At 42.9% G+C, this 22,869-nt stretch overlaps 1 protein-coding gene across 1 annotated transcript in view; it reads right to left on the bottom strand.

Moving 5' to 3' along the window:
- GRID2 (glutamate ionotropic receptor delta type subunit 2) overlaps window positions 1–22,869 on the bottom strand; it is a 2,613,212-nt gene that overhangs the window by 1,453,615 nt on the left and 1,136,728 nt on the right. The window lies entirely within an intron of this gene.

Below are 22,869 nucleotides of genomic sequence, written 5' to 3'. Positions count from 1 at the left end.
CCAATCAAAATGATAATCAGCGCACAGCGGCCATGTCCGTCTTGTGGAACTGAAGGCTGCCTGTCAAGTGTTATTAACTGCCTGAACCACCTACACGGTTTTTCTGGAGCTGTGTTCTATTATGGGCAAGCTTAACCTGTTCCTGCTGGTCTGTTAGGATGTAAAAGTGAGCTTTCTGGCTTATTGTCACTTCCATGAATTCAGATCACTTATGATTGTTCACAAACATCAGTAGATATACTAATAGCATCGATACATACATTGCAGTTTTATAACTGAGCACATTTGATGGCCAACAATCCCCACTTTGGCTTAAAAGCAGACTTGGAAAAGCCAAACAAGGGCAATCTGGCAAAGTTTACTTGCACTGCATGAGTTTCTTACCCTTCAGCGAGAAGTGTGTACTTTGAAGCCAACTACATGCTTAGGAACCAGTACCACGTTCAGTTGTGCACATTTAATACAAATTATATCTCCATCTACATACTAACAAGCCTGATGTGTGTCATGCCTCATTCATGTTACCAGAGTCTATTTTATTGGAGCGAAGGATTGGTGCGTTTAAGTTGTTGATTGGAGGCCTAAAGACCCCAAAAGTTGCTTTTTAAACTTGGGGACCCTTGTTCGAATCCTGGCTTTGGTGATAGACCTGGCACCATGTGATTCTGGACAAATCACTAAGGGGCGTATTTATGTAGAAGTCACTCAATACTGCAAGTCACCTTGCTGCACTGTGTGACGAGGAAAGGGTAGAAATGCGCCGTATTTAACACAATACAATGAATTCCTGCCTTTTCCCAACGCTGGTGCAGAATGTGTTGACTGCTGCCAATGCAGGCACTCTTGCAATGGCGCCTGTGTTGTAAGCTGAATTGTTTTGGTGCAGAAAGGGCTTTCATTAACCAATCATATTGTGTTTTGTCATCTCTAGGTACTGCGCTATACCATGAAGGTATAAGATGGCCACATACATCAAAACATGTTTGGCCCTGATTACTTAAATCTATGAAACCAATTTAGATCAAATAGCAAAATGGACCCTTTCCACACCATAATCTATATTCCTGCCAAATTTCATGAAAATCTGTTCAGCCATTTTGCTGCTACGTCTGTTTAAGAAATATATGGAAAATGTGATTGTTACAAAAGGGTGTTTTAGGACCCCCTTTTTTCTTTGCACCCTCTTAAATAATCACCACAAACTTTTCTATCATCAGTCAATATAGAAAAAGTAATTAGTCTGCAAAGTTTTGTGTAGATTTGTCAAATGGTGTTGCACTGTGTGTCATAGAGGAGTGGCATAGAGTGGAGTGAAATGTAGTGGCATAGAGTGGCGTCATGTAGGGTGAAGGAGTGAAGTGCAATGGAGTACAGTAGAGCATTGTGTCATACAGTAGAGTGGAGAAAAGTGGTGTGGTGTGCCATAGAGGGAGTTGGTAGGGGGTAGTAGAGTGGAGGAGAGTGTCGTAGAGTGCCATAGAGTGGAGTAGAGTGGCACAGAGAGGCACAGAATGGAGTAGAGTGTTCTAGAGTGGAGTGTTCTAGAGTGAAGTTGAGTGTTGAGGAGTGGAGCGGAGTAGAGTGTCGGATCGAGATCATACAATGGAGTGGTGTGTCATAGAGTAGTTTGGATTGGCAAATAATTCAATCAATCAAATAAATCTTTATTCAGATGATTAAAATCCATAAGAGATAAGTTAAGAAAACGGGATACAAATTTATATTCTTGAGAGTAAACACTAAAACAATTACAATGCATAATATAGGAAAAATTATAACATAGAATGAATACTAATAAAATGTTAATAAAGAAATTGGAATAAAACATAGATGCACAAAATAATAATAGTTATATTAGTGCACAATACATTTCTCTTGTCTCTCTATCTTTAGAATATACAAATCTTGTTGGTAGTACAACAAACTGATGCAGATTATCCATCCATAATCTGGTACGGTAGAATCTCTGCTGTTCATCAGTGACTTTTATCAGATACATTGGCAAACTTTGGAATAAAGGCCCTTCCAGGTTTTGAGATACAGTTTGTTTTTCCACGTCGATGTTCTGTCTCTCCAAATCATCTTTATTGATAAAAAGCACTTTAAGTTCTTTTTTACGGAACTGTAAAACACTAGCCGGACTTTCGATAAAAACATTATCATCAATTTAAGTAAATATTCTACCAACATATGCCAATCAGGGTATCTCATAGTAGCACATAGTAGCACAGAGCAAGGCACTCGCAAATTAAATGCTTTGTAAATTTGGTGCCAACCTTGCCCCAAATGTTATACCACCCTACCAGGGTGTATTGATCTATGAAGTCATAGAGAAAAGTTATACCAAGTTCCCTGTGAGTGATATAAGAAGGCACTGAACGGGGCACAGCAAGAAGTCTACACAGAAAATACTTGTCCTGTTTTTGCAAGATCGAGTGCCCTGCCAATCCCCAAAGGGTTGCCCCTATATCTTACAGTAGAGATGCACTTACTCCTATACAGCTGCAGCATCTTGAGTATTGGTTTAATACCAATTATCTTGGCAAATCTGAACAAGGCCTCTATTGTCCTTTTGAATTTAAGTTCAGCTAAATCTATATGAGTTCCCCAGAAGCTAGAACAAAAAAAAAAAGTACACAGAGATAAAGAAAAATATAGATCTCTTCCAATTTATAGCCCCTTGCAAAGTGAGCTTTCTTCTTCACCTTCCCACCCCCATACACCATTACAATTGATTTCCCAGGTTTAGTTTTAAATCCTTTTGCTCCATATAGGTAACAAACCTATTAATCAACTGTTGGAGTCCATTTGTGGTTTAAGATAACAGAACTGCATTATCGGTGTAGAGGAGCACAGGGATAGGGAGCGGAACCACCCTGGGCAAGCCAGCAGCTATTTTTTGTAACCTTCTGTCAAGCCTGTTTATATAGAGGGAAAAGAGGAGGAAGGTTAAAATGCAGCCTTGCATTATACCTCTGGTAACTTTAAAACTTGGGGTACATTCTCCCTCTAACCCAAATCTCACATAAGCGGAAACAGAAATTATACTATGTCTACGGGGATGCCCATTTCGGCCAAGGTCTTCCACAGTTTGGAATGGGTGACGCAATCAAAAACTTTGCTTAGGTCAGCGAAACAGAGAGAAACTTAGCTGCCAAATATTTAGAAATTAAAAGTTGAAGATGTATGCATTGCTCTTGTGTACCTATGTCATTCCTAAAACCATACTGAGAGTCTGTGAACACATTTTTCTCGGCCACCCAAGAATCTAATCTCGCCAAAATTATTAAGCAAAAAGCAATATCGGGTGACAACACTTGGAGACCCCCCTGTCCCCTTTTTTAAAATAGGGACTATTATAGAGTCAGTCCAAGTGGATGGGATAAGGCCCTCCCAGCGCAGCATTAAAGACCTGCATCAAGATTGGTACCCACATTGCAGGACAAGATTTACAGGCACTACCAGGGACCCCGTCAGGGCTCGGAGCTGTCATACTGCTTGACTCACTAACTAGCTGTAAGGGGAGTGGAATTAATGTAAAACTAATGCCCTCACTGATGCTAAATTGCTCATTCTGAGTACTAAATATTCTTTCAAAATGGCTTATCCAGTCCAGTGGGGAAACTAATACCTCAGGTGTGTATATCTTTAAGAAATGGGGAATGAATTATGTTCCAGGATAATATACTATTTCTAGTTACTGCAGCTTGCTCTTAACTAACCCATGCCTGTTCTTGCAATATTTTTCTTCTCTTGCTATTTGCCTGCTTATAGTTCAGTCTGAATAACTTTACTTCCTCTTCATCCCTCTCACGGTTAGGGTACGAGTCAGAGGTGGTAATTTTGTTATGTGCTCCTGAACCCCTTTCATTAGTTTTGCATCCCCCCAAACTAACTGCGACCTTTATCCCATCATTCTCCTGCTGTCAGTCTTTTTCCTCGAGACTTAAAAGGGGGGAAAATGTATTTCTAGTTGTCACAGAATAGTGGAGTGCAGTTTTCATCATAATGTGATGAAAATGGATCCTGGAATTTAAATATAGACTCAGGTGGTCTGTAAAAGGAGCTCAACGGTATCACAACAATCAGAGTGGCAAGAATTATGTGGAGAGGAGTTGGCCTAACGGTTAGGGCGCTCGACCTCGGACCTGGGGGAACTGGATTCGAGTCTCGGTAATGACGCTAAACATCCTGTGATTCTGGGCAAATCACTTAATCTCCCCGTGCCTAACAAAAAATGAATGTTTGTCCTCATGTAACATAACTGGTGCTATGTAAAGCACTCTGATACCTGATTGGATTCGGGTCAGGTTTGCGCTATATAAAACTCTGCAAAAAAAAACTCATAGAGTGGTAGAGTGGAGTGGCATAGACTGGAGTGGTGTAGAGTGGAGTGTCGTAGAGTGTCATGTCATAGAATGGAGTGGCACAGAATGAAGCGGCATAGAGTGGAGTGGCAGAGAGGGGAATGGTGAAGAGTGGAGTGGTGTGCTGTGGAGTAGAGTGGAGTGGCAAGTCATAGAGTGGTATGTCGTACAGTGGAGTGGCATGACATACAGTTAAGTGGTATGTCATAGAGTGGAGTGTAGCAGAGTAGAATTGTGTTTCACAGAATACAGTGGGGGGTGTTGTGCCATAGAGTGGCGCAGAGTGCCGTAGAGTGGAGAGGCATATAGTTGATTACAGTGTTCTATAATCGGGTGGTGTAGAGTAGAGTGTTGTCTCCTAGAGTAGACTGGAGTGGCATGTTATAGAGTGGCTTATTATAGAGTGGCTTATTATAGAGTGTCTTAGAGTGGAGGGAAATAGGGTGGAGTGTCGATGAGTGGCGAGGCATGTAGTGAAGTGGAGTGGTGATTTGTGGAGTGAAATGGTGTGTCATAGAGTGGAAGAGCATGTCATGTGGAGGAGTGGCATTGAGTGTTTCATAGTGGAGTGGCACATCAAGAGTGGAGGCATATGTCGTAGAGTAGAGTGGAGTGGCATGTCATAGAGTGGCATCTTGTAAAGTATCTTTGAGTGATGGTGCAGACAGTAGAGTAGTGTAAGGTGGAGTGGCATCTCATAGAGTGGAGTGGCGTAGAGTGTCATCAAGTGGAGTGTCATCAAGTGGAAAGTCACTGAGAGGAGTGTCTTCGAAAGCAGCATCACCGGGTTGAGTGTTGTAGAGGGGCATAGAGTAGAATAGAGTATTGTAGAGTAGAGTGTTGTAGATAGAGTAGAGTGTGATAGAATGGAGTGGCCTAGATTGTCATAGAGTTGAGTAGCATAAAGTGCCATAGAGTGGAGTGGCATAGAGTCAAGTAATGGAGTAGAGTAGAGTAGTGTGTTGCAGAGTAGAGTGAAGTAAAGTGGCATGGAGTGGCACAGAGGGAGTTGCATAGAGAGTCGTAGAATGGAGTCATGTGTTGTACAGTGGCATAAAGTGGACAAGAGTGTCTTAGAGTTTCATAGAGTGAGGTAAAGTGTTGTATAGTTGAGTGGCATAGAGTGCAGAAGAGTGCTGTAGATTGGAGGGGCATAGAATGCCATAGAGTGGAGTAGAGTGGAGTGACAGTGCAGTAGTGTTGTGTCATAGACTGTTATGTTGTAGATCGCTGTGTCTTAGAATGTCGTGACACAGAGTGGAGTGACATGTCAGTGAATGGCATGTCATAGAGTGGCATGTTATACAGTGTCTTAGAGTGGGGGGCATAGAGGGGATTGATGTAGACAGGAGCAGGGTGTCATAAAGTGTCGTAGAGTGGAGTTGAGTGGTGTAGAATGGAGGGGCATAGAGTGGAGTAGAGTGTTCTAGAATGCAGTGCAGTGGAGTGTCGTAGAGTGAAATTGCATGTCGTAAAGTGGAGTGGAGTTGCTTGTCATAGAATGTATTTTGTCATATATATATTTATGTGTATGTATATATTATCTACTGGCGGTCGCCAGTAGATAGTTATAGTTAGGACCGTGTTTCCATAGGAAATCCGCAACATTCTATTTGGAATAACTTTGGCGCCGATTGACGAATCCTCGCGAAATTTTCAAAATAGGTGGGGCGCTCCGCTCCGCTCCTTCCCTGAAAGTCTCGGGGGGATTCGTCAAGCAGGGGCTGCGAAAAAGGGGGGTCCCAAAACACGTTTTCCCCATGCATTTTTTCCATAGGACCTTTAATCCAAGCTACAGCCCGAACGGCTGAACAGAATTACTTTAAATTTGGCAGAGAGGTAGTCCTCAGTTCAGGGATGTGCCTTTTGCAGGTCTGGTGTCAATCTGTTCATTAGTTCCTGAGAAAATTGCAGTTAAAAGCATATATATATCTATAGGCGCGCACCGTGCGCATACGGTAAGCATACCGTACGCGCACGGTGACGTGCGTGAGCGCATTTCTGATTGGTTGTTAGATGTCAGTAAACATTCGAATCGGTCGAAATCAGGAAGTGTCGGCCGCCATTTTGTCTCTCGCAGTCTGAGGCAATGAAAAACAAAGGGGGAAAACGTGAGAAGGGGACAGGATGGACAGGTTCTGATCCCCTAGCCTTTGTCAGGGGGTCACTGAAGAACCCCCAAGGGTAAAAAAAGAAAAAAAAAATTTTGCGAAAAATCGCGGGGTGCGCGCACCGTATGCGCACGGCACGAACAACGCATCGTGGGCGCTTGGTGCGCGAAGCGCACCAAACGCCCACAGCGCGCACACGGTGCGTGAAGCACACCATGCGCGTACGGTACGCGCACGGTGAGAAAACTTAAAAAAATAAAATAAAATACATAACTTAGCATTTAAACAACCGTACAAATTCACTGAAAAAACCATAGGTTTCACACACGTTATAGTTAGGAATTAGCATTTAAAAAACCTTGCAAATTCACTTAAAAAACCATAGGTTTCACACATGTTATAGTTAGGTGGACATTTCACTCGTGAAAAACCATTGAAATTCCCCCGTTATAGTTAGTGCAGGCAACTATAACTCACGCGACCGCAATCCTCTGCTGATGATGTCAGATATTACATCACTGATGACATATGTGTCTTTCTGAAAAAAAAATATTTGTAATATATGTACAGCTAAAAATTAATGGAAGAAGACATGGGTAAATAAGTGTCTAAATACAGTGATGTAATATCTGACATCATCAGCAGAGTATTGCGGTCGCGTGAGTTATAGTTGCCTGCACTAACTATAACGGGGGAATTTTAATGGTTTTTCACGAGTGAAATGTCCACCTAACTATAACATGTGTGAAACCTATGGTTTTTTAAGTGAATTTGCAAGGTTTTTTAAATGCTAATTCCTAACTATAACGTGTGTGAAACCTATGGTTTTTTCAGTGAATATATAAATACATATACATATATTTATATATATTTATTTTATTTCACTAGATATTGCAGTACTATCTAGGTAATTTTGTGAAAGTAACATTGTACATCATGAACTTTAAAAAAAAAGTATAAATCAATAAAAAATAATTTTCCCTAGCTCTACGGAGTTTTCTTAACTGACATATGCATTTCTATACATAACAAAAACTTAATACACTATATTTCTCTTGAAAACACAGAACAAAGGCAAAGTGATGTCTGAACAATATGGCTACCTTTTCATTTTGCAAAGGCGTTTATTAACAAATAATATTGTGATTGCTCATCAGGTACCGCAGTATGCAGCGAAGGTATAAGGTGACCTATTACATCCCTAATATTTAGTCCCTAATTACTTAACAACTACTGTACGAATTAGATCAAATAACAAAAAGGACCATTTCCAAACCATAATCTATATATCAGACTCATGAACCCACTCACAGACCCACTCACAGACTCATGCACTCACTTACAGACCCACTCAGACACTCATGTACTCACTTACAGTCACACTCTCATACTCACACATCCACTCACAGACCCAGTCAGAGAATCACACACCCAGTGACAGACCCATTCAGAGAGTTGTATACTTACTCAGAGATCCACTCAGAGACAGAGTCACCCACTCAGAAACTCATGCACCCATTCACAGACCTACTCAGAGAGTCATGCACCCACTCACAAACCCATGCAGAGACACTTGCACCAACTCACAGACCCACTCTGAAACTCATGCACCCAGTCATTGACCCACTCATGTACCCATTCACAGACCCATTCAAACACTCATACACTCACAGATCCACACAAGAACTCACACATGCACTCAGACATTTACTCAAACCCCACTCATATACTCACTCAGTCACCCACACATGCACTGGTGCACTCAGTCAATCACCCATGTATGTACTCATGGACTCATTCAGTCACCCATACACAAATCATGCACTCACTCAGTGACCCATACATGCACTCAATCACTCATACACCACTCATGCACTCAATCACTCAATACATACACTCATTCCATCAATCATTCATGCACATTGTGATACACTCATTCAGTCACTATATACTACTACTCATACACTGACTCAGTCACCCATACATGCACTAAGTCAGTCACCCATACACGCACAGATGCACTCTTTCAGTCACCCATACTCCACTCATACACTCACTCACCCAGACATGCTTTCATGTACTCAGTCACCCATGCACGTACTGACACTGTCATTCAGTCACCCATAAACCACACATACACTCACTCACTCATACACTCACTCATGCACTTAGTCAATCACCCATGCATACACTGATACACTCATTTAGTCACTCATACACCACTCATACACTCACTCCCTCACTGATACACAAAGTCATGCACCCAGTCAATAACCCACATTCCACTCATGCAATCCTTTAATTACCTATTCACCAGTCATACACTCAGTCACTCACCGATAAATGGACTTATGCACTAACTTACTCACACATGCCCACACTTATACCCTCACTTACTAGCACATGCACCACTCATGCAATCACTCACACACCCACTGATTCACCTATACATGCCCTCACACACTCACTCACTTCTACACCAGCCTTTCTTACATATACACAAACATACAGTTAATCTATTTTTTAACCATGAAAGGTGGTTCTAAAGAGAACCTTTTCTTCTTTTTTCATTTAATATTTTTGTATTTCTTTTAAGTTATTTTATCCTTTTGCATTTTTTGGGGCTTTTAAAAAATAAAATGACAACTAGAACAAAAAAAATCTTCATGAAGTAAAAAAACTGCAACAAGTTGTATAAAAAACATAATTAGCACTTATGATTTCTGGCTGTTTCCAAATGATCTGCAAAAGACTGTTTGCCAGCAGCCAACACCTTATTGCATCCAGGCAAAAGCTTGCTATTCTCCTTAATTCGAGAGATAGTTCAGGAAGACATTGTTCAACTGCATCAGGAATCGTCTCTCGTGGAGTAGGTGGTGGAGCAGATGATGCTGAAGGCTCACTGCCAGTTGTCTGCCTCTGAGCAATCTGCAATTGTCATTAGTGGTAGGTTTTCAAATGGTATAATGTACTTGTTGTTCAGCATGAGTATTTTATTGCATTGCCCTTAGAAAGGGTTTTCTTACACTGGGTGTACTTGGCAAATTTAACAACAGTTTTATTTTCGCCTGATGGGATTGTAAAAAACTTCCATGCCACGACTAGTGATTTGGGGCAGGTTCTTCCTCGTCAGAATCTTCTTTAGGGTATGGCTCTCCTTCTCTATTCCCTCCAGAAATAATTTTAGAATTAAAGAAAACAACACAAAAGCAAACAGGAGTTGTTGCAGCTGCAGTATAAGACAAATTGGAAAAACCACCCAATACCTCCACTGGAACAATGAAAAAGAGAAACCTGGGTGGATACTTCCTCTCAATATTAGTGAAAACTGTCATATTCAATCAAATCTCTTTGTAATGTAGTCACTGGTTATTCGCGAATGCCGACATCGTAGCGAAATGCAACATCATCTCAAAAACAGCAAATAGAATTTAAATGTATTTTTCCAAATAATTAGCTACATAAATACAAGCTTCAACATTATGTTACTAACCTACTACAAAAGTTAAATTAGTATACTAGGTGCACTACCTGTGAGTGATACTACTTCTAACATATATTATGAGTGACTGTGTGACTGTATGTATACTTGTGTGTATGGGTGTGTGAGTGTCTGTATGGGTGTATACATGAGTGTTTGAGTGCTTTGTGTGTGAGTGACACACTGTGTGAATGGCTGTACTGGTAAGTGAGCGGGTGTGTCAGAGGCTGTAAGGGTGAGTGAGTGGGTATGAGAGTATCTCTATGGGTGGGTTACTAGGTGTGTAGTGACTGTACGAGTGAGTGAGTGGGTGTGTGAATGGCTGTATGAGTAAGTGAATGGATGTGTAAGTGGCTGTATTCGAGGGTGAGCGTCTGTGTAAATGGCTGTATGGGTGAGTGAGTAGATGTGTGAGTGCTTGTATGAATGTATGAATGGGTACAGAAGTGATTGTGTGGGTGTGTGAGTGAGTGTTTGAGTGCTTGTATGGGTGAGTGAGTGGCTGTTCTGAGAGGCTGTATGGGTGGGTGAGTGGTTGTGTGAGTGACTAGGTAGGTAAATAAGTGGGTATGTGAGTGGTTGTATAGGTGTGTGTGTGGCTGTGTGAGTGGCTGTATGGATGAGGGACTGCTTATATGAGTAGTTGTACAGGTGAGTGAATGTTTGTATGAGTGGTTGTACAAGTGAGTGAGTGGGTATGCAAGTGCCGCTCTGGAGGAGTGATTGGCTATGTGAGTACTGGTATGAGTCCCTAGATGGGTATGTGAGTGGTTGTGTGGGAGTGTGAGTGGGTGTGTTAGAGATTGTATGGGATGTCAGTAGGTGTGTAAGTGGTTCTGTAGATGATGTCATCAATGATGTCATCAGTGAAGTCATTTGGAATGTCATTAGTGATATCATCAGTGATGTCACTGACCATGTAATGTTTGATGTAATATGTGAGGTCATAAGCAGGGCATTGCAGGGGCGTAGGTTATAGTTAGCTAAAGTAACTATAACTGCTGAATTTCTATGTTTTTGTGTGTGTAAGATGTGAGCTTAACTATAATGTCCCTTTAACTTTTGTTTTTTAAGTGAATTTTAAGATTTTTCAAATTCTGTTTCCTAATTTTACCATCCCTGTAAACTTTGTTTTTTTAAGTACAAATGTATGTTTTTTTAACTAGTAGTCACATCTGCGGAGAGGTGGAAAAAGGGGGCGGGCCTCTGACCAGCTCTCAGGAATCCTGCTGTGTCAGACTTACTGGAGGTAACAGGAGGGCTTTTAGCCCCCCAAGAACCCTCAGCACCCAAGAGGACTTCATCCTCTAACCAGCAGTGCACTAGGAGGCATGTTTGCAGAGCAGTGGAGAAAGGGGGAATGGCTTCTGAAGAACTCTCAGCAATTCCTCTGTGTGGGACTTTCTGGAGGAAACAGTAGGACTTGTTGGCCCCCAATGACACTTTAGATTCAAGGCGACTTTATCTCCCAACCAGCAGTGTGCCAGGAGGAGTGTTTTCAGAGTGGTGGAGAAAGGGGGAGTAGCCTCCGAAGTCCTCCCAGAAATCATGCTCTGTGGGACTTACTGGAGGTAACAGGAGTGCTAGATGGCCCCCAAGGACCCTCAGCATCTAAGGGAACTTCATTCCCCAACCAGCAGTGCACCAGGAGGTAAGTTTGTACAGTGATGAAGAAAGCGGCGATCCTCTGAAGACCTCTTATCAATTCTGCTATGAGGGGCTTACTGAAGGTAGCAGGAGGGCTTGTTGGCCCCCAATGACACTCCATATTCAAGGGGACTTCATCCCCCAACCAGCAGTGCACCAGGAGGTGAGTTTGTACCATGGTGAAGAAAGGGGGCAATCCTCCAAAAACCTCACATCAATCCCACTGTGTGGGACTTACTTGAGGTAGCAGGAAGGCTTGTTAGTTTCCAGTGACTCTTTGGAGCCAAGGGGACCATATCCCCAATAAGCAATGATCCAGGAGACTCATTGGCAGAGTGGTGGTGAAAGGGGGAGGCCTCCTACAATTTGCCAGTCAGTTTTTGTTCTTATTTTGTTTTATTTACTACTGGGGGAGCAGGGCTGTGTGGCCCCGTCCGTGAGGTGATTTTGGCCCAGGGAACCACATTTTTTTAAGGGAGGTGACCCCCTGCCAGGCTGATTTCGGCCCTGGTGGCTCCAGCCCCGGGAGCTCAGACTTTGTATTTTATTTGTAAAAAAAAAATAAGGGACGAGGGAGCCACGTGACCCCCCCCCCAGGCTGATTTCAGCCCTTAGGTCCCCATTCCCTGGGGTCAGGGCTCTGTCGTGGGTTCCCCGGTCCCACCCAGGGCACCTACTTACATCTGTTGGGGACCGCAAGGGGAGCCTAAAGGCCCCCTATGGTACCTGCTGGCATGCCCGCTCTCCACCTCCTGTGGGAGCTGGCATTATTATTATTATTATTATTATTATTATTATTATTATTATTATTATTATTATTAATAATCGATTCTTGGTATAGCGCATGGCTACCCTCAGGCATCCCAGCGCTGGTTTGCGGCCAATCACATTGCTATTTTACTGCAGTTTCTGGAAAGGCAACGTCTTTAGTTGTTTCCTGAAAGAGAGGTGGTGAGTTGTGGATCTAAGCTGCAGGGGAAGTGAGTTCCACAGGATGGAGGCATTGTATGAGAAAATGCGTCCCCCCGATCGTACCCTTCAAATCATTGGTACCATGGCTAGAAACAGACTGGCAGATCTCAGATTAGGCAGGGGACGGTGGAAGGAGAAAAGTGTGGAATTAATTTTTGGGCCCGTGTCCCAGAGGGTCTTATGTGCGATGCAGAGTGATTTAAACATTATTCGTTCTGAGATGGGAAGCCAGTGCAGAGTCCTCATTGCTGGCTTAGCCAATTGTTTTCTGGGGATGTTGTATAGTAGTCTAGCTGCACAGTTCTGTACCGCCTGGAGTTTACTAATTACGGAGTTTGGGGTGCCCAGGTATAGTGTGTTGCAGTAGTCCAGCTGGGGGAGTATCAGTACTTGAACCATTGCTCTGCATGCGGTATCTGGGAGTAGTGGTAGTATTTTCCTTAGTTGTCTTAGGATGCCAATGCATGTGGCTGCTACTTGTATTGCTTGATGGTCTAGTTTAAGCGACTTATCCAGCCAGATTCCTAGGCTCTTTATTCTATCCTTGGGTTCGGGAGTTGGTCCCAGGCAGACAGGCCATTTTAAGTCTAAGGGGCCACTTGCTGTATTGCCGAGGATCATTAGTTCAGGCTTATCCCCGTTAAGCTTCAGGTAAGACTTGTCCATCCGGATGGCCACCTTTGTCAGACAAGTTTCAAGGTCGATTTTGCTACCATCAGGGTGGTTGAGGGCTACCACCAGTTGGGTGTCATCGGCGTATGTTACTATCTGGGCTCCATATGGGAGGACTAGATCAGCTAGGGGTCTCAGGTACACGTTGAACAGGGTGGGGCTCAATGAGGACCCCTGTGGAACCCCACAGGCGAGGGGGATCTTCCTTGAGGTATGCTTGCCTTCAAATACTTGGAAGATTCTGTCCATTAGAAAGTACCCGATCCAGGAGAATGCCTTGCCTGTCACTCCCACCTCTATGAGTCTGTCTAGTAGAGTGCCATGATTTATCGTGTCAAATGCGGCACTCAGATCAAGTAAGATGAGTGCCACATTGCCCCCCAAGTCGAGGATTTTCCTTGATTCCTCTGTCACTGTTATCAGTGCTGGCATTGCTTTAACAGAGATGGAGCTGCTGAACATGCCACTCCCTCTCCGTGAAAGCAATTTTGCTCTGCTTCTAGCAATTGAGAGCATTTTTTATGCTCACTCTTGCTTGAAGTGGAGCACTTGCTATAGCTTGGCCGGGGCGGTAAAGTTCTTGCCAAGCCATAGCAAACAGCCATGTCCTGGGGGTGGGCACCCTGGGACATAGTAGGAGGTGGCCCTGTGGGGTGGTGGTCCCAAGGGCCATCTATGGCTCCAGGAGTGTGGTCATGTGGCCCCCTCCTTTAATTGATCTTGTCCCAGGGAGGTGGTGGTCTCTGGGGCTGCGTGGGAACTGCACTGCCCCTGCATGCAAATTTACAAAACCCCAGGGAGGTGGTAGTCCCTGGGGCTGTGGAGGTCCACATGGCCCCAACATTTATTGAAATTAAAGCCTCTGGGAGGTGGGGGTCCACGGGGCCAGGGGCATCCAATAGTCTCCCCAATTAAAAACTAAATAAGGCACTGGTTGGTGTTGGTCCCTGGTACTGCGTGGGAGGCCGTATGGGTCTCCCCCAAATTCATTTATAAAAAATCCCTGGGGAGGTGGTGGTCCCCGGGGTAATATTAAGCCCAGGAGAGGAGGGCCCATGCTCACCCCTCCCTTATTAAAAAATGCCACCGGCACATGGCCCACCTGGGAGCCAATAATTAATGAAGCGCAAGAGGGCAAGCTTCTTTTTTAAACATTTTCAGCAGGATCCATGGATTCCACTGAATGATTTAAAAAAAAAAAGATTTTTTGGGCCCTGCCAGGTCCTTGTGGGACACCCAAGAGGCCTAGGGGTCAGGGTATTTCTACCCTGCCCCCTTTTCTATTTTTTAAAATGTTTTTCTGGGACTCAGCTTAAGCTGAGTGCCGAGATGGCTGCCAACACTTCCTGGTGTGTAGTGTTGGCAGCCAACCAGACCTCGGTAAAAGATTGGAAGGGGTCGCAGATCCTCCGCTTCCCTATATATACAAATTTAGATTTTCTTTAATATTTCAAAAACTACTGAACAGATTTACACCAAATTGCAAAAACGTCGCTTTCTCAACCATCCGTTACCTTTCTGACAAATTTGGTGTAATTCCGTTCAGCAGTTAGGGCTCAAGCCACATCCAAATTTCCTATGGATATTACCATAGGGAAGATGCGTTTTTGGACCCCCCCCCCCTTTATCTCAGCCCTCGCTTGAACGATTACCCCAAAACTTTCAAGACAGCAGCTGAAGTGAGTGTCAAACTAGTTTTGAAAATTTCGCTCTTCCTAAGGAAACTAGTTCTGAACTATAACTACCTACAAATGTATACATATACATTACCTTATGGTGGTCACCAGTAGGTAGTTATAGTTAGGACCTGTTTTCCATAGGAAGAATTTTTGTTCATTTGCCCATAACATGGGTGTTGTTTGTTGAATACTTATTACGTTTTCAAAGTTCCTGCAAATAGCCCAGTCTCTTCCACCAGGCGAGGCCAGGTACCAATGAACGGATTCAGGTCTGGTAATGAATTACCAAAAAACCAAGGTGTCAAAGTCAGGACATAAAGTATTCCACACATGGCAAGGAAAAACTGACATTGACACTTTGGTTTTTTGGAAATATATATATGTGAGTGGCAGAGAAGGGTTGTCACAGTTAATGAGTAATATATATATTATATACAATTTAGAAAGTAATACAGAAATAATCGATGAAATAATATAACAAATTAAGACAGTAAGCCATAGCTTTACTCAGAAAGCATGCTTTTTTTATTTGGTGAAAACCAGTTTAGCAGTCTTTTGAGAAATTAAGCTTAAATGGCAGGTTTGAGTGTGAGAGGCCATAGAGCAGGGTGTCACCACCATCCATATGTGAGAATCTGAATGCTTGAATAGCAATTCTGAAGTTACTAACTGGAAGAAATGGGTTAAGTCTCTTTCGGAAAAAAGAGCTGATACCAGGCAGTCTTTGTATATTTTAGCACAGTATCCATTGAGGGTGAGGTGCCTGTTGAGGGTTTTTGAAAATTATCATCTTTCCAGTGGTGTACCCCCCGATTAGTGTCTTGACTGTTTATGCTGGCTATAGGTCTTCGTGCACTTTACCCGTTCTAACCGGAGGTAAAGTGCGTGTATTCCCCCTTTCAACATGATGAACTCTTCATACCCATAATTGGCATATTGAAATGCCCTAGTATATGTTGCAAAGTGTACACCTGTGGACTGTAATCTACATTTGACCCATTGTGCCATCCACTGCAGGGCCAGTGGAAACATGACCGCAGTCCTACCATTTGTAGTGTGGCCTCACACTTTTAAAACTGCAAATCTGACCTTATAAAATAACTAAATTAAGTTATTTCTACTTCTGAAACGCCTACAAAATGTATATTGGACTTTTTGAAATATTTATTACAAGCCAAATTCGTAATAAATATTTAGGAAAATGTACTTTTAAGTAGTTCACTTTTTGCTGCCTAAAGTCTCTGGGGTCACATTTGCATTAGCTTCAACTGTCACCTGACAGCTAAATAGTCCCCTTAATGAGGTGTGAAAACTGTTCTCGGAGTAGGTCAAAGGCTTGGGAGGGGGAAGTATTTTCTGTTTCTCTGGAAGGATGACCATCTGATCTGTGCCCCAGGAACTTGGTTAACTTCAAAGAGTCCTATCCTGTCACAAACAAATTTTAGCTGACACCTGGGCAGGGAGCTTCTTTGTGTCCCCAGCCAGTCAGTCAGTGAGCCAGTCAATAATCCCAGGGAGAAAGGAGCTGCCCCTTAACTGGTTTAAAGTGATCACTAAGGAGGGGTTGCTCATTTGCCCTGGACACACTCATGAGGTGAGCACAGGAGGTCTGCAAAGGATAAGAATGTTTTTCTGTCTTTTATTTAGGTAGAGAGAGAGACACTGTGGGATTGTTTGCAGTAGGGCACACAGAAAATGCCTCAATGCTGGGTAGAGTCACCACTGGGAACTTTTATGCCATTGGTTAGGGAGAGGCCAGGAATTTCCCCAACTAACAGGCTGGTGCCTGTATATATGAGGTCCCCTGTACATATGTCAGAACACTTTCTGGACCTCTGGAACAGCAGAAGATGACTGAACCTGTGTCTGTGACCTGAGAAGAGCATAGAAAACTGGACCTACTCTCCTCTTTGTAAACAGGATGAAGACGGGGACTCCAAGGTTTATAAGACTAATCTTCTGTTCCAGCTACAGGGACATAGCAACCTACAAAAGGCCTTCTGTGCAACTGCTCAGCTGACTATTTCCAATTGGAGCTTCCCTGGACCTTGCTGCTGACCTTTGATACCTGAGACTTTTGGCTCCAAAGACCTCTAGAGGACTGAGGCCAAACTGATAAGACAAAGGTGTATTGTTTACTGGGCCAAAGATTCAGGTTGCTCCCGCTCTGAGCTTTTCCACAGCAGCATATCTGTTAGACCTGAACCTTAGGATGGTCTTCCCCCAAACGTTTTGCCTGATTATTTTCACTTTTTGCTGCATTCATTTTGTTGGCCTTGGGACTCTGAGCAGTATACCACTGCTAACAAGTGCTAAAGTGCATGTGCTTCTCCCCTAAATATGGTTTCATTGACGTATCCACAACTGGTATATTTAATTTATCTGCAAGTCCCAAGTAGAGTGTACTACCTGTGCCCAGGACCTGTAAATGAAATGCTACTATTTGGCTGCAGCACTGATTGTGGTACCCACACAAGTGGCCCTTTTTAACATGCTTTAGGCCTGCCATGGCTGAGGCTGTGTGTGCAGTTTACACTGTCATGTCAACTTGGCATTTAAGACTCCTTGCCAAGCCTTAAACACTCCTTTTATTACATATAAGTCATCCCTAAAGTAGGCCCTAGGTAGTCCATAGGACAGGGTGCTGTGTAAGTAAAATGTAGGATATGTACTTTTAAGTTTTACATGCCCCGGTAGTGAAAAACACCTACATTTGTATTTCACTATTGTTAGGCTTAACCCTACCCTTCTCATAGGTTAATATTGGGAATTCCTTGTTACACTTTTAAGGTTTAATTCCTGATTGAGAAGGAATAGCTCTGTCATGTTTAATATCATTGGAATCATAATAATAAATCCTCTTTGCTGGCAAACTTGGATTTATCATTACTATTTTAGAAATGTCACATTTAGAAAGATGCAAAAGGAACAAATGATGGACGGAATGCTGTAAAATGCAAACATTCACCCCAGTCACAAAGATCTGGGTTTAATACATCATTCTTTTGCTCACCACGCTTCCCAGTTTGGACCCAGCTATATGCAAATCGGTCTTGACCCTGTCCAGCCCAAACTGCCAAGCCAGGTCCTCACTGGACCAGAAACAAGCACCCTGGGACTGGTTTCGGGCCATCACCCCTCATCAACCAGGCTAGCTTGAATGCAGTGGCACTGTCAATTTTCAAGTTTCAAGGCACAGTCAGCAAGGGATCCAGAATTGTTTCTTTTACTTTTTAGAAAAATGTAATTTCTCTGCTCTGTGTGCCTGCAGCCTGTCTCAAATTCACGTCTGAGGTAGGTGACAGCTGAACATTGTGCATTACCTCTAGACAGCAACATACAAAGGAAGGTTAGGTGGGACTGAGTGGCCAACTGCATCCTGGTAGATCCTCTTGAGTAGGATGGAAGGAAGGAGCTGACAATTACACCTAAATGGGCAGGATACCCTCCCTTAGGAAAAGGGTTGCATACCCCCCTGTGGTGAGTCTGGAGCTAGGGCTGGGAGGAGAGGACCTTTGTGCACTTCAGAGCCCCTCTTTGAAGTCACCTCCACTTCAAGTGCACAACTGGGTATAAGTACAGGGTTCTGAACCCCACCAAATCAGGCACTCAGCACCTGTAAGGAAACTCTGTCAGGAAGAAGGACTGTTGTGCTGCTACGAGGACTGCCACTCTGCTGGACTACCGCTCTGAAAGAACGTCTTTTCTGCTGTGCTGCACTGTTGCCTGCTATCCTCTGCCCCTGCTGAGGAAGAACTAGACTCTTTCTTGAAGTTAGAGTGATTTCCAATAGCATGCTGGCCTGCCTCTTGTTTGTCAGACTCAGGGATATCAAAGTCTCACCTCCTGCTCCTATGCCAGGTCCATTGAAAGTGGACCCAGGTGCTTGCTCCAGTGGATACAATGCATCCTCTGCTGCAGAAGGCAGAATTGATGCATTGAGGATGTTGCAGAAACAGAACTGGTGCATAGCAATCGGAGCCAGTGAATCGTCTCTAGAACCGCCGCATCAGAACCGGTGCATCGAGAGATATGTTCGCCGCATCTCTGTTGAGAAACCCAGCACATTGGCTTCGGAACCAACGCATCTTGATCTTAGCGATTTTTCTATGGAACTGGCGCATCACCATTGTTCCATGGAGAAAATCGACGCATCACCTGGACTGTGGGATGGACATCCACACATCACTTAACTCGATGCTGCATTTCACTGTAGCGACCAGGTTCAAGGTACTTTGTTCAGCGAGTCTTGCATGTCTCATGTATTCAGCCTGCACTCCATCAAGGTCGACCTGAACTCTTAACTTTGCCCAAGCCCAGGATGAGCCGATAACCTCCATAGGCGCCTATTTCTTCTAAGCACTATTTACACTTTTTTTTTTTTTTAAATTCATATCTCGACTTCTACTTATTGGATTATTTATGTGTTGACCTTGTTTTATTTATAACATTGTAATCTATTGATCTTAACTGGTGTGAAGTCTTTTTGTGGTGTTTTTATTGTATTACTGCTTGAAATGTTGCACAAATACCTTACACATTGCCTCTTAAGTTAAGCCTGCCTGCTCTGTGCCAAGCTACCTGAGGGTGAGCAAAGGTTAAATTATGGTCTATATCTGGTTAGCCCTGGCTGGGATTGTGGTTCCTGCTTGGACAGGGTGCATACCTCTGCCAACCAGAAACTCAATTTCTAACAATATCTGATTAAGCTGGACTTTACAGAGAAGGTATCTGGCCTCTTGGAGCCCTGCTCTGCAAAAGGCTGCAGCCTGGCCCAACTGTAAGAATCCAAATTCAGTTCAAATTTCTCCTGCTCTAAGCTTTTCCATCAAAAGTCAACAGCTTTAGTGTGCCCTTGTCCAGCAACTATCCGATGATTTGGGAGCCCTCTGCCATAGCCTGCTTTCTTCCCTACTTATGGTTGTTGACTTTATTTCAGAGACTAATTCCTAAGGTCAAACTTCCAGCTGGGTCAAACCTGGTTTCTCTATGCGACCTGCACTCCATTGTGGCCAGCCTTAACTTGCCCCTAGGTACTGGTAACATTTAGCAATATGGAGGTGGTTTGCGCTTAACCCCTTTTGGCTGTAATTTTCTATTTAAAATTTCAAAATTCATAACTCCAGTGACTCATATTCGATTTTTGTTGTTTTAGTGTTGTTTCATTCATTAGAAACGTCTTTATTTTTATAAACTAATTTGGGATTCTTCTTGTGATGTGTTTTGACTTTATTACTGTTTTAGTACTCCATAAATACTTTACACGTTGCCTTTAGATTAAACCTATGTGCTCTATGTCATAGCTTCCAGAGGGTTAAACTTAGGTTTATTTAATGATTTTAGTGGTTTACTCTGACAAGGGTTGTAGTTATTAAGGGCCTCATGTAGGTAGCCAAATACCGGTCGGTAACGGCCGATTTTCGGTAATTTTACCGTTACCGACCGGTATTTTGGCTAATGGTATGTAGGGGGACAATTTTTGGTGTCGGAATTTACCGAATCGTTAAAATTACCGAATCGGTAATTTTACCGATTCGGTAAATTCCGACACCAAAATCGAGATGTAGGGGGAGTGTGTGGGTGTGTTTTAGAGTCGGTATTTACCACCAACTTTTAGTTGGTGGTAAATAATTAAAGTATGTATTAATGCATTTTTACGCGCGTAGCAGTGTGCAATGTGGCATACATACATGCCCTTAGGGCATGTATGTGTGCCACATGTGCACACATGGCCGAATCAGGAGTGCAACAGGGTGTCAATGTGACACCCTGCCACCCTTGCAAGTGTTCCCCCCATTACCGAATCGGTATTTACCGATTCGGTAATGAGGCATACCTTCCCATCAATGGGAAGGTATGCCTCATTACCGAATCGGTAAATACCGATTCGGTAATTACCGAATAGTAACGAATCGGTAAAAAATACCGACTCATTACCTACATACGAGTTACCACTTCTAAAATACCGATTCGGTATCGTTCGGTATTTTAGAAGTGGTAACTGGTATGCTACCTACATGAGGCCCATAGTGAGGTGGGTAGTCACCCTTCCCTCAACTTATACCCCAATGTCTTTCAAAGGTGAATCCAGGTGACTTTGCGTTCAGTTAATGTTGGTTTTTGAAGCCGTCATGGTTCATGTCTATGAGCCAGGTTTGTACTATTCCTTGCTTGTTGTTCTTGGCAAATAACAGGGAATTTGTCTTGATTGGATCAAGCTTCAGGTAGGTCCTGTACATCCAGGTTTGAATGAGGTAAAGGCAGGGTTTGAGGCATTGAATGTCTGGAACAGAAAAGACTTTCTAGTAGAGTTGCGATCGTGTTTGGCTCAGTTAGTTTTTTAGTTTTATGTTACCTGGTGAGATATACTATTTCACCACATAACCTTTTTTCTTTATCTTTTCCTTAAACCATCCAAACGTTCTCAACTCCATAATTATATTAATGACATAATTTACCAAGAACCAGTTCCCTGAACTAGCACAGTGTTGATGATCTATTCGATTATATAACTCTATCGCTACTTTGCAACAAGCATTTGTGGCATTCTGCTACTGATGTTAATGCATACTGCTATTACCAAAACAACAATTTGACCAAAGACGAAATTTAAGGACTGCATTGCTAATGCGTGTGTCAAAAAAATGCAAATTATTTTATTTTCATTTACCAATCATGTTTTTGAAAATGTAAATTAAGGAAAAAGAGTTTTTGCCAGAATAAAAATGAAAATACCTATCTCATTTTTTCTAACAGAGCGTATGTAGCGGACACTATCACCAACTATAAATGTAATGTAATTTAGCATAGAATGTCAGTAGAACAAGCCAGATTAGTGGGTATGGGGCATTTCCTTCTTCTCCCCAGAAAATACTAAATCTTACTCTGGATGCAATTTACAGAAACTTAATCGATGATGTTTTTTTGTAGATTATGAATTTTAGAGCAATTTCCCGATAGTATATGACAATTCTTTGGAGGGTTGCATAATATGGGAGGCAAACACTTCAGGTTTAATGTGGTTTTGCAAAGCACTCTAATCTGTCAAAATCAATTGTATCCTGAATAAATATATTTGTCTGAAATCAAACACTGTTATTATTTTGTTTTATTTTAATATTCTTCAGATTTTATGGAATTTAATCTAAAGAATCAGATTGTATAAGACCTGATAGTATTTAATGCAGCCAATGCCATAATTGTGAGCACATCCGGTAGTCGGCAGCCGCCCTAGCAACTGATGGTGTGTCCATACTTATCATAGGTCTCTATCACTCCCACAATGTTGCTTCTATTTTCCTCCCACCACTCCATCAGTGATGCCAGCATGCCTGTGCAAACATCTTTTTTTAAACCTGATATCAACAATGAGGACAATTGTTCTCAGACAGAAGATATCAGCGTCTGGATCTTTATCAGCAATTCAATCATTTCAAGTCATCAACTCCGTCATATTGCTGAAAGAATGGCAGCTAAGGAATTAGAAAGACCTGCAACTCGTTTTACTTTTTTTCCCATCATGCTTGGTTGCTCATTGGAGCTAACAAGCAACTATTGGCTCAATTGAGATTGGCAGGAACTGCTGACTTTAGAACCAGGTTTGAGTCCCGGTGTTGGCACAACATCCAGTGACTCTGGTGACTGACCGGCCTATTTACAAAGGGGTCACGCAGTGCATGTCAGCAAGTCACCGTGCTGTGCTACACTGCTTGTCAGGGAAAGGGCGGGAATGTGCCATATGTGCATCAAAACAGAACATTCCTGCCTTTTCCCATGTGCTGGTGCCTTTTGCCAGCCTAGTGTCAATAAAGGCCCCCTTGCACCATGGTACAAGGGCGCCTCTGTTGAATGCAGGATTGTTTTTGTGCAGGAAGTGGCACATGTAGAAAGAGGAAGTAACAAGTAGAAATAAAGATATTTCTACTTGTTACGCCCCCCCT

This window comes from Triturus cristatus, chromosome 2_2, assembly GCF_964204655.1.
Source record: "Triturus cristatus chromosome 2_2, aTriCri1.1, whole genome shotgun sequence".
In the NCBI taxonomy this organism is placed as follows: Eukaryota; Metazoa; Chordata; class Amphibia; order Caudata; family Salamandridae; genus Triturus; species Triturus cristatus.
Note: the sequence above shows the minus strand (reverse complement) of the source record. Positions and strands in the feature narration are given on the sequence as shown.